The following is a 12,214-nucleotide window of genomic DNA, read 5'->3' as shown; positions in this document are numbered from 1 at the left end:
AGTTGTGTCCGACTCTTTGCGACCCCATGGACTGTAGCCTACAAGGTTCCTCAGTCCAAGGGATTTTCCAGGCAATAGTCCTGGAGTGGGTTGCCATTTCCTTCTCCAGGGGATTTTCCCAACCCTGGGATCGAACCCTGGTTTCCTGCATTGTAGACAGACGCTTTACTGTCTGAGCCACCAGGGAAACTCCATGCTAGAGTTAGACACGGAAAACCAGAGAAATTGGGCAATAAATAAATGAAAGGATGATAAAGCTAATGGTATGGGGAGGAACTGTGCATGAAGAGACACACGCCTGGTTTGATAAAAGTGTTAAGGAGAAAAGACGACTGACCAAAGGCATGACGAGGACAGAGGTGATGATAGCTCCAAAGTTACCCATACGAAGGAAGCCCGGCAAAGCGCATGCAAGCATCTGGGGGCCAGTCAGAGAGAAGGCTTGCTGAAGGTGTTCAGCAAATAAACGACAAGGGTCTCACAAGTGCTTGATTAACCAGAACGCTCCTGAAATGAGGAGCTTCGGGTAACCGACATTTCTGACATGCGGCCGTGTGTGTGTTTCCCACAGTGCCCAGCCGCCCCCAGGTTGAAGCATTTCTCAGGTCGGCTAGTCCATTTCATGCGCCCCTTGAGGCCTGCTCAGGGTGTTTCTGATCCTGTGTCGACTCTGTCATGGACTAGCTGCTCGGAGTCTGGCGATTCATCTCACCTCTCAGGGCCTGATCAGTGTCTGTAAAACAAAGCATTCCAGGACATCAAAGACTTCCAGACTTCGCATGAAAGAATCACCAGGGGCTCTTAGTAAAGAAAGAAATCCCGCGGCCTTAGGCCTACTGAAACAGGGTCTCAAGAAGCAGCAGTTGGTCCTTGGACTCTGCTTCACGTCATCTGGAAAGTTGGGAGGCTTTCACCATATGATCTCTATAAAATCCCTTCTACTACTGATGGCATTCTACAATTCAGCTTTGTCACGGAAAGAAGCTCAAAGTTTCTAAAGCAACTGCATCTCTGTTTGGTGGACTGGGATCCCGGCAAATATCATATACATGACAAGGATCTGTAGCTTTCCATGGAAAAAGAGCTGGAGAATGGATAAATGCACTAACTGCAGGTTACTCTCTTGAATGTAAAATTTAATAGATGAGCTCTCTGATGTCACCTTTTAAAATTCTATTTGCCAGAAAAATAGTCAATGTGTCTGTATTACAAATAAAATCCTGCCACCAAAGAGGAAAATAATAGATGATGCTATCTTATAAGGAGAGAGTAGAGTAGCAGAAAACAAAACATCCCTGTAAACGTATGAGCTTCATATCATCTCAGGAGCTTTCCCAATAAAAGAATAAGTCACCCAGCTGGTCAGAGGTGGAGCATGGATTTTTCTCCCTAATATTTTAGAATTAAATTTATAATCTCCATCACTCATGGGTCAAAAGCAGCAGAGGCATCACTGTAATATTAAGTTCAAACCTAATTTTATTGATTTCAAGAAAGAACATGGTTGTGATGTTGCAAAGCCATGACATTTTGGTCTTCCTCTGAGAAAAATAAGGGAAACGAGAAGCGGGAAATGTTCAAAGACAAACATAATAATACATTTTATCCTACAAAACAAATCTAAAATTAATTTTAATTCATAAATGACAAAGTACTTAAAAATTTCCCCTGAACTGATCTGGAATCAGTGGAACCCATCCCTACTCCTGCTCGTTTATCCATCTATGTATCTTCTGTAAAGAACAGAAGCATGCGGTGGTGTGGTTTGTGCACCGTGTATGGGCACCCGGCTGATGGGTGGGTGGGGACGGAAACCCACTCCAAGTTCTGGACATACTGGGCTTCCTGGTGCCGGTGTGTCCTCCCCAGCCTCCACCCTCCACCCCTAAGGAGTGCCTTCTGGCTTGAACAAAGGCACTGTCTGCAAATCAAGCCTGTGACATGGTGCTTTTTCCACTGGAGGGAGTAGCTTTCCTTTAGCTGCCATATCACTGCAGATGGTGACTGCAACCATGAAATTCAAAGATGCTTGCTCCTTGGAAGAAGAGCTATGACTGACCTAGACAGTGTATTGAAAAGCAGAGACATTACTTTGTTGACAACGGTCCGTCTAGTCAAGGCTATTGTTTTACCAATGTCATGTATGGATGGGAGAGCTGGACCATAAAGAAAGCTGAGCACCGAAGAATTGATGCTTTTGAACTGTGGTGTTGGAGAAGACTCTTGAGAGTCCCTTGGTCTGCAAGGAGATCCAACCAGTCCATCCTAAAGGAGATCAATCCTGAATAATCATTGGAAGGACTGATGTCAAAGCTGAAACTCTAGTACTTTGGCCACCTGATGCGAAGAGCCAACTCACTAGAAAAGACCCTGATGCTGGGAAAGACTGAGGGCATGAGGAGAAGGGGGCGACAGAAGATGAGATGGTTGGATGGCATCACCGACTCATGAGTTTGGGCAAACTCTGGGAGCTGGTGAAGGACAGGGAAGCCTGGCGTGCTGTAGTCCATGGGGTCACAAAGAGTCTGGGATGACTGAGTGACTGAACAGCAATAACAACAAGTTGCCATAGAGGCCAGGAGGGGCCTTGTGCATGTAGGCTAGTGACCATTTGGATAGAAGTGTCCACCTAGACTTGCAATGACTTGTTTATATACTGAAAGTGAAAGTGAAGTCACTCAGTCGTGTCCCACTCTTTGTGACCCCATCGACTGTGGCCTACGAGACTCCTCCATCCATGGCATTTTCTGGGCAAGAGTACTGGAGTGGGTTGCCATTTCCTTTTCCAGGGGATCTTCCCGACCCAGGGATAGAACCCCGGTCTCCCTCATTGTGGGCTTTACCATCTGAGCGAACAGGGAAGCCCTAGCAAATGAAATATTTGACTGGTCCAGGGTGTTGCTGGGAGCAGATTTAACCTGGTAAGTTCTGACAAGCCCAGACTTTACTATGGAATGATTAGTGGCGCTCAATCCTCAGTCACTCAGTCATGTTCAACTTTGCAATTCTGTGAACTGTAGCCCGCCAGGCTCCTCTGTTCATGGAATTTTCCAGGCAAGAATACTGGGGCAGTTTGCCGTTTCCTACTCCAGGGGATCTTCCTGACTCAGAGACTGAATCCACATCTCTTGTGTCTCCTGCATTGACTGGCAGATTATTTACCACTGAGCTACCTGGGAAGCCTGTTATGATGAATAATGGGGTAATAATTGATGGAGGTTTTCTAAAAATGCTGAATTCTAACTAAAGGTTATGCTGCTGCTGCTGCTGCTAAGTCACTTCAGTCATGTCCGACTCTGTGCAACCCCAGAGACGGCAGCCCACCAGGCTCCCCCATTCCTGGGATTCACCAGGCAAGAACACTGGAGTGGGTTGCCATTTCCTTCTCCAATGCATGGAAGTGAAAAGTGAAAGTGAAGTCACTCAGTCATGTCCGACTCTCAGCGACCCCATGGACTGCAGCCTTCCAGGCTCCTCCGTCCATGGGATTTTTCAGGCAAGAGTACTGGAGTGGGGTGCCATTGCCTTCTGATCACTCAGCATTTTGAAACCTGGTAATACAGCCCTTTGGATTCCCTTACTGAAAAAATAATACCCCATATTTGGAAATGAAAAAAAATGATCTTCTATAAAAGATACAATAAGACTCCTAGAAATAGTTGTCAGCTTAACTTTAACTTTAATTCCTGATGAAGAGAGTGGTGTAGATCATTAATTATTTCACAGGTCCAAGTGGGTCCATATTTCAATGTGTGTCAGTAACATTAGAGGGCTATTTTAAATAGCATAATATCAGAATCTAAATATAGGAATACTGCATAAATTGGAAAGAGATCCTCTTTCTATAATCAGCATTATTAATCAACCACTGGAAGAGAAGAATGGCCCAGCAATATCATGTGGTCGTGGAGAACTGGGTAAGACCTAGCAAAGTCAAAGTAATACTAACAAGACTGCTTATCTGACTGAATTCTTCAAGATGGCCATGTGCCTGCTGTGATTGGGTGTGATTTCAGAGTCAAAATAAAGGCTTTCCCACCTCCTTCTGGAGAAGGCAATGGCACCCCACTCCAGTACTCTTGCCTGGAAAATCTCATGGACGGGGGAGCCTGGTAGGCTGCAGTCCATGGGGTCGCTATGAGTTGGATACGACTGAGCAACTTCACTTTCACTTTTCACTTTCATGCATTGGAGAAGGAAATAGCAATCCACTCCAGTGTTCTTGCCTGGAGAATCCCAGGGATGGGGGAGCCTGGTGGGCTGCCGTCTCTGGGGTTGCACAGAGTTGGACATGACTGAAGGGACTTAGCAGCAGCCACCTCCTTCCCTGCAGGTTTCCCTGGTGGCTCAGAGGTTAAAGCGTCTGCCTGCAATGCAGGAGACATGTGTTTGATCCCTGGGTCGGGAAGATCCCCTGGAGAAGGAAATGGCAACCCACTCCAGTACTCTTGCCTGGAGAATCCCATGGACGGAGGAGCCTGGTGGGCCACAGTCCACGGGGTCGCAAAGAGTCGGATACGACTGAGCGACTTCACTTCCCTTCTCACTGGCTTCCCTGGTGGCTCAGACAGTGCAGGAGACTCAGGTTTGATCCCTGGGTCGGGAAGATCCCCTGGAGAAGGAAATGGCAACCCACTCCAGGGTTCTTGCCTGGAGAATCCCATGGATGGAGGAGCCTGGTAGGCCACAGTCCACGAGGTCACAAAGAGTCGGACACGACTAAGCAGCTGCTACTTTCACTTTCCTTGCTCACTTCTTCCCCAACAGTTCATTTCTTTGATGATTCTAATGGTCTAAGATTCATATTCACTATTTTGGCTTAAAGGTTCACCTAGTGTTGAAATGCAAATGCTTCTGGGGTGGGAAGAACATCCTTCAGTTCTTTCAGAGGAGAGAGAGCACACTTTGGTAAGGCGGAGAATGCAAGAGACCCAGAAGGTGGGTAGATGCCAAGGAGATGGGAACAGGTAGAGACAGTTTCAGCTGCAATTTCAAGTAGAATTGACTCTACTCCGGAGATCAAAGTAACTTTATGTAATTAGTTCTGCGTAAGGAATGGTACTTGAATTTAGAAATGAGTGGAGGCCAAGTTCAATTTCTACCTTCTCTAACAAGGCACATTTACTTGGACAGGCCACTAGCCTTTCCAAGCTCCCACTTCCTCCTTGACAAAATATTTAGGCACCTAATGCATGTCCGGCATTGTTTTAAATGAAATCATGATGATAATAGGAACCATTTTCTAGGATTGTTATGAGAAATAAATGGAGTGATCTTTCAAAGTGCTCGCTGTGTGCTTGACATAGAAGTAGAAAAACTGTGGATCCAGGAATCGTAATAACGATCCCTTACATCTGTGAATTCTTGCACATTTCACAAAGCACTGTTATTATCTATTTTCCCCTTAAGCCACCCTGTAGGAACTACATTTGGTGTCGGACATTTAGTGTCCCATTTTACAGGTGAAGAGATGGAATGAAACTTGGCACAGTTCACTTGCTTACTTGTGCTTCCTACTGAAGAAGATTGGTGTTGGTTGGCCAAATATTTTGTATTAATACTTATTACTTATCCCTATTTTGTAGATGGAGAAACTCAGTAAGGCTTAGAGAGATATTGATTTTCTTTTCTGACACTTGTGGGAAAAAAGATGTTTTTAAGAAAAGTGAGTTGAACATCTTGGTAAAGGGGTAAAAAGAATGACTTGACATGAAGACAAGGTTGTTGGACAATTTGATCTCTAATAGATAAAAGTTATTGGGAGGGTCTTGCTGATCTTCACTTACGTACTGGAAGACTTAGGAAGGAAGAGATTTAGATTGGAAGCGAGAAAAGATTTGACTTCCCCAAAGCTGGCAGATTGGGGGGAAGTCTGTCAATACAGGATGCAGAATCTCTATCACTAGCTATATTCGGAAATCCTGTTGCTGATTAGTCACTCAGTTGTGTCCGACTCTTTGCACCTCTGCAGACTCCAGCGTGCCAGCCTCCCCGTCCTTTACGCTCTCCTTGAGTTTGCTCAAATTCATGTTCACTGAGTTGATGCTGCTGCTGAACCATCTCATCTTCTGCCCCTGCTTACCCCTTTAGCTTTCAATCTTTCCCAGCATCAGGGTCTTCACCAATGAGTGGCCAAAGTGTTGGAGCTTCAGCTTCAGCATCAGTGAACATTCAGGGTCGATTTCCTTTAGGACTGACTGGTTTCATCTCCTGCAGTCCAAGGGACTCTCAGGAGTCTTCTCCAACACCACAATTCGAAAGCATCAATTCTTTGGCGCTCAGCCTTCGGTATGGTCCGTTTCTCACATTGGTACATTGACTACTGGAAAAACCATAGCTTTGACTATGTGGACCTGATCTATAGAAGTCTTGGATGGTCATATAAACTGGAATCTTATTCAGAGGTGGAAAGGTGAACTAGGCAGTATCTTGCAATGACCTCTTCCAAATCTGGTTCTATGATTCATCAAACATTTAGATGACCTAGTGGTAGGAGAGGGAAATTCTAACATTACATTTGTTCCAATCATTTTCAACCAAACAAATACTTGTTTTAAAAGCAACAAAAATGAAATGAACATATATCAAACATTCCCAGTGGACCCTGCATCGATGTCCCATTCTCTACTGAGCAAAACTTTTTCTATTAGTCAGACTATCCCAAGTCTTTCACTGGCTGCTTGATAGAAGCACCTGTCACTATTTGGAGACAATAGATCCTCCTGCAGGATTTTCAACTTTTTGTCAAGCTTAAAGTCTCTGGGAATGACTTGCCCATAAATAAACAGGTTATTGAGAGTATGTATGCCTTCCACATGCCTTCAAATTTTGGTTCACATGAAAACCTTCCTAGAATGACGTGAAAATTATTCATTATGGTGTATAACCTTGCTGAGTTCTTGTTTTTAAATTCAGAAAAGTACCATATGTGCTTGTCAACTGGTGTGGATGCGTGAAAATGCTCGTTTATTCCTGAAACATGGTCAATTTGGGGATAAGAAACAAAAATAACTTCTTTGGCTAAGCCTAGGGCTAAGTCTAAGAGAGAGACTGGAGTGATTGAGGATGCAACTGCCTTCTGTTCCATAGATATTGGTGGAGTCACTGAATTCAACTAGAAGGTGTTGAGCTATTTTAATGACCTGCTGTGGTCATAAAATTGTTTGTGCTCTCCTTGACTCATCTTTAGCTGCATCATGACATTAAACATTGCCAGAAAGCAAATGAATTTGTTCTCTTAAAAAAAAATCAATGCCATAAAATAAGATGAAGGGAATTTTCTAGACTAAAGTATAGTAAATAGCAATAATAACTAAATGAAATCTTTGATTGGATTCTGGTTTTTATTGAACAACTATAACTTTTCTGTGTGTCTGAAAAATTTCAAAATAAGAATTTGAGGGGAAAACAAAACAAAACAAAACATCCAGCTTCATCTCTTTAAAAAAATTATCTTGGATTATGTTTTAGTGGTAACTCAGAGAGGGGGAATCTCGTTAAAACTTGTTTTATAATAAGCAGGATTATGGCTCTGTACTCTTTTTGGTAAAATGTTTGGTACAATGCCTTGCATGATCTTAAATAATATTCTCTAAAAATTTCAAAGAGTCCTGGGTGTGTAATATACAGCATGGTGACTATAGTTAATAATACTATATTGTACACTTAAAGGTTGTTAAGAGAGATGATTTTAAAAATTCTCATTGTAAGAAAAACAGTTTTGTAACTGTGTCTGGTGACGGGTGTTAGTTAACCAGACTTACTGTGTGATCATTTCACAGTGCATGCCAATTTGGAATCATTATGTTGTAAACCTGAGTGATATAATGTTACATGTCAATTATATTTCAATAAAAAAGGTTTTAAAGTAGAGAAGTTGAAAAGGGAAGCAGATGTGGTTCCTGGTTATGAAACCTGTTCCTCAGCCTGGGTGCTTTAGTTACAGCTTCCCCGGGGTTCACAGTACGCTGTCTTCATTAGCCCCCAATCAGAGGTCTGAGTCACCTGAATTGTCTGCAGGATTTGCCCACAGAGTTTACTGTTGAGCAGGATGATACAGGAAGCCCTCTTGCCCTTTAGTTGCTGGTGTGTCTCCAGCTTTTTCAAGCCAAAAGCACAGCCTCAGATTAGAGCAACATATATTTAAGGGTGTGTTTTTGCAGATGCTGGTTGGGACATGAAGACAAACGTAGGAATGATTACACGCTGAGAAGAAAGTGGAAACTTTGCTGGGGAAAGAAAACAGTGGAGCAGTTTAAGTTAACTTCAGCGCGTAATCCTATCAGTTTGACCACTGAGTGGGTGTGAAGGGGCCGAGGTCGGGGTGGGGGAACTATTTTCACAAAATGACCTGGAAATCTCTCTGCAGTTCTTTTGAGAAGAGGACTTGGACGTGTTTTGGGGTGGGGAAGATCACGGAAGATGGGGACCTCTTCAGGACCTCAAGGAGGAATGGGGAAACCAAAGGGAGATAATCCAAGGCAGAATAAGGAATGCGCTTTATTATCCGTGAATTCGAAGTAGATTCTAACCACATCCGTCCTCCTCCCCTTCCGCTGGCCGAACCCGCAGCGAGCGGCATCCCGCAAGCTGCGATTCGCTGTCCGGGACTGTCCCTGCGTCTCCCCGCATCCCGGGTCCTGCTCCTCGCTGGCGGAGCTGTCCTCTGCCCGGCGCTGGAGAGGCGGAGTCCCCGCGGCAGGCAGCGCCCCTCCGCCCTCAACCCGCCCGGGGCTGCGGCGGGAGGGGGAAAGGAGCCACCAACTCGCGGGAAACTTTCTCGCGGGAAATGACTGGGCTTTTCCAGCTTCCCTTCCACGCCGGGCCACACGGCATCCGGCATCCAATAAACCGCTGCCGTAACTATCGCAGGTTCTGAGCTGCAGCGACCCGGCGGCCCGCGGAAACGCGTCCCCGGGCAGGGACCAGCGCCCTTGACCCCCGAAGGCGCCCAGGGCGCGGGGGCCGCTGGCGGGGCTCAGCGGGTGCGGGGAGACCCGGCGCCACCATGCTTTGTTTTCCCAGCGCAGGGACCGCAGGCGGCCCCTTCCCACCAGACTTCACCCGCCCGCCGCAATAGCCGTGGAAGTTGCCGCGGAACCGAAGGCGAGGGAACCGCTTGGCACCGCACCTCTTTCGGATGCTTTTCCTCCGCATCGACCACTTCTTTCCTCCTTTTTGGGGTGAGTGTAATCGAGTCTGTAGTGACGAGGGGGAAGAACTGGAGGCGAAGGAAGGGAACCGCAGGAGCACAAACGGTTAATGCGCCAAGTTGCTCTTCTTGGGGGGGGGGGTGGCTCCCTTCCTGCGCCTCTCCGTTTCGGAACTCACCCCTCCCTCCTCTCCGTAGCCCCCGCCCCGCAGTCGGTTCCAAGTGCGCACTTTAGCGGTCGGGCTTGATTTCAGGCACCTTAGGAGGGGGTGCTGGGATGAATTCATGAATTCATTGATTTTGGTAGATGTTTTCTTCCCCTCAAAAACTTGTCTTTGTGTACTTTCTGAGAAGGGAGAATGAAAGTGGAGGTGAGCGAAGCCCCAGAGGTTGGGAAGGGGGAGATGGCGGGGGTGGGGGGCGGGGGGAGTGATTTAGCTGAGAGATGATTCTAAGAGCCGAAGACTAGTGGAAGTCTTTACCGACATCAGGAACTCCAGATCCCTGATTCTGCAACCTCACCCCAATATGTCCACCCCAAGCTGCTATCGTTCTGCTGATGCTTTTCCGGAGAAGATTCTCCAGGGGCCAAAATAACTTCAGATAAAAACCTGCCACCTGTATCGTACCTACGGGATGTTCAATGAATGTTTGTTGATTGACTGAACGAGGTACCCTAAGGCTGCATTTCGTGCCATGCAAATTTGCCTGGCAGTGAACTAATTCCCTGAAGTATGGATAGATCCCAAGGCACCAAGTTCGTCCAAGTCATTTTGCAAAGGCGGAGGGGCTGGAGTCTTAGAAACTTCCTGTATTCAGGTCTTCGTTATCCCAAAGTACCTGAATGACAGCTTTAGGGTCAGCTCACCTGTCCAGGGACCAGAAGAGTTCCCTTGGGTCTGAATCTGTGTTGTGACCTTGGGCGGGTTCCTGTATTTCTGGGGGTTTGGTCTTTTCATCTGCAAGGTGAGGCCAGTTGGAGGTGATGTAGGGAAGATGGAGAGAAGTGTGAGAAGGTGAAGTGGCAGTTGATAGATGTCAGTGTTGCCTCCCCCTCCCACCCCCTGGATTCAGGAGATAGACGATTTTTCTCCGTGGACACCTCTCTGACTCGGATGCAGGTAACGCACTGCAGTGACTGGGCTGGTGCCCTTCAGCCCATGAGCAGTGGAGGAGGCGAGGACAGAGGAGGCACTGCAGGCTGGCACAGGAGCTTAGAAGCAGCTCCCTTCGGGTTTCGGAGCAGAATTTACATATATACTGGTGTCTCTGGAGGCACGGGGTCGCAAAGACTCAGAGGTGATTGAGCAGGGCACACGCTGGAGGCAGAGCTGGGGAAGGGGCAAGTTTTCGTTGGTCTTATTTCCCAATCTCATGGATCCTCTCAGCCTTCTAGCAGAGGGGGGCAAAGTGTGGAAAGGGAGTTCCAGGGAAGGTGGCTCTGAAGCACCTAGGAAACTGCACCTGCCTGAAGGTCTGAGTCAGAGCAGTGCCATCAGATTGGTACCCGTTTCACTGAACTGGGTCTGCGGAGAGCTCCCCTGCGCCTGTCGGGTCAGTGACAAAGCACTTACCCACCCTTCCCATGGATGACAGTGAGCTCTGAGGATCTTGGCCTGGAACTCAGTAACCTGGAGGTTGACAGCAGGAGACGGATGATGAGAAAGAAGCTGCTGACACAGGGCTCCCCAGAAGCCTCAAGGTGCCCTAGAGAGGCATGCATTGCCAGAGCAAACGCTCAAGCAGGCAGTTAGTGCCACGGAAGGCAGGCTGGGGAATACGTCCATTTCTTTTTTAAGTAAAGGCCACAATGATCTAACCGGACTTCATGGCACTGGGCAGTAAGCCCTGTAAAGGCAGGGTCCATGTCAAGCTGGTTCTTTGTCATATCGCCAGCACCTAGCGTAGTGACGGCGCCTAGAAGGGCTCAAGACAGGCAGAATGGACGGTGAGTGCACAGGAACTTGAACTCCGTCCCGCTGCAGCACCGCTCCCTGCAGTTCAGGCCTTCATTTAGTATTTATTGAGCATCTACTGCGTGCAAGTCTCTGTCGCTAGGCATCCAAAGTAATTTGTAAACATTATCCATATCGGTACTTGGAGTAGCTCATTCAAGAGCATCCCAGCACCCCCAGGTTCTTCTGGAGACTTGAGGTCCCACCGCGAGCCCAGGGGCGGCTTCAAGGGGGGGGGGGGGGTGTTTGGGGGCAGGGGGAGGGCGCCAGGTTCAGCTTCTTTCCGGGAACAACCCTGGGGTTCCCTTGCCCCGGCCCTCGGGCTCCCGGGGCCGCCAGGTCTTGGCACCTCGGTTCTCCTCAGGGGCCCCGGCGCCTCCCTCTAGGCGCCCCTGCCCCCGCTCCTCCCGGGGCTCCGAGCCGCGGCCGCGGCCGGGCGGCAGGTAGCTGGGGCCGGGCCCGGCTGCGCCTGGGGAGCGAGCTTCCCCGGGCGGGGAGAGAGCGCGGCGGACGCCGGGCGGCCCCAGAACAAAAGGCTCGGGACTGGCACCGGCTTCCGCGGAGCGCGCCGGGGACGCGGGCTCGGGGTGCGGGCGGGGGGCCGGAGGGAACACCCGAAGTGAGGAGCGCAGCTGGGGGCGCGCCCGGGCTGGACGCGGCGACAGGCGGTCCCCGCCGAGCCCTCGGTCTGCGGAGCGGCCGCCGCGGCCCTGCCTCCGCCGCCTACAGCGCCTGCGGGGCGGCCGAGCGTGGCTCCCGCGGCGACTCTGCGGAGCGCGCCGGCCCGGCCAGTAAGTAGCCGCTCGCCCGCCGCCCGCTCCCCGTCGCCTCCGGGCGCCTCCCGCCGCCGGCCGCTGCCCCCGCCCGGGCGCCGGGCGCCTCCACCCGCGGCGCGCCCTCCCGCGTGGCGCGGCCTCTGCGGCGCGCGGCGGGGAGGCTCCCGGGCGCCGCGCGCGTCCTCTGCCCAATGGCTTTCGCCGGCCGGGGAGTGGGGGGCGTCGCCCGGGGGGCGCGGAGCCGCGGCCGGGGTGGGGCTTGTGCGCCCCGCGCGGCCGAGCGAGGCGGCCGTGCCCGCCCGAGCGCGCGGCCGGCCGAGTGTGTGCGAGTG

The sequence above is a fragment of the Budorcas taxicolor genome, chromosome 10 (genome assembly GCF_023091745.1).
Source record: "Budorcas taxicolor isolate Tak-1 chromosome 10, Takin1.1, whole genome shotgun sequence".
NCBI classification, from domain to species: domain Eukaryota; kingdom Metazoa; phylum Chordata; class Mammalia; order Artiodactyla; family Bovidae; genus Budorcas; species Budorcas taxicolor.
The sequence above is the reverse complement of the archived record's forward strand: the minus strand, read 5'-3'. Positions refer to the sequence as shown.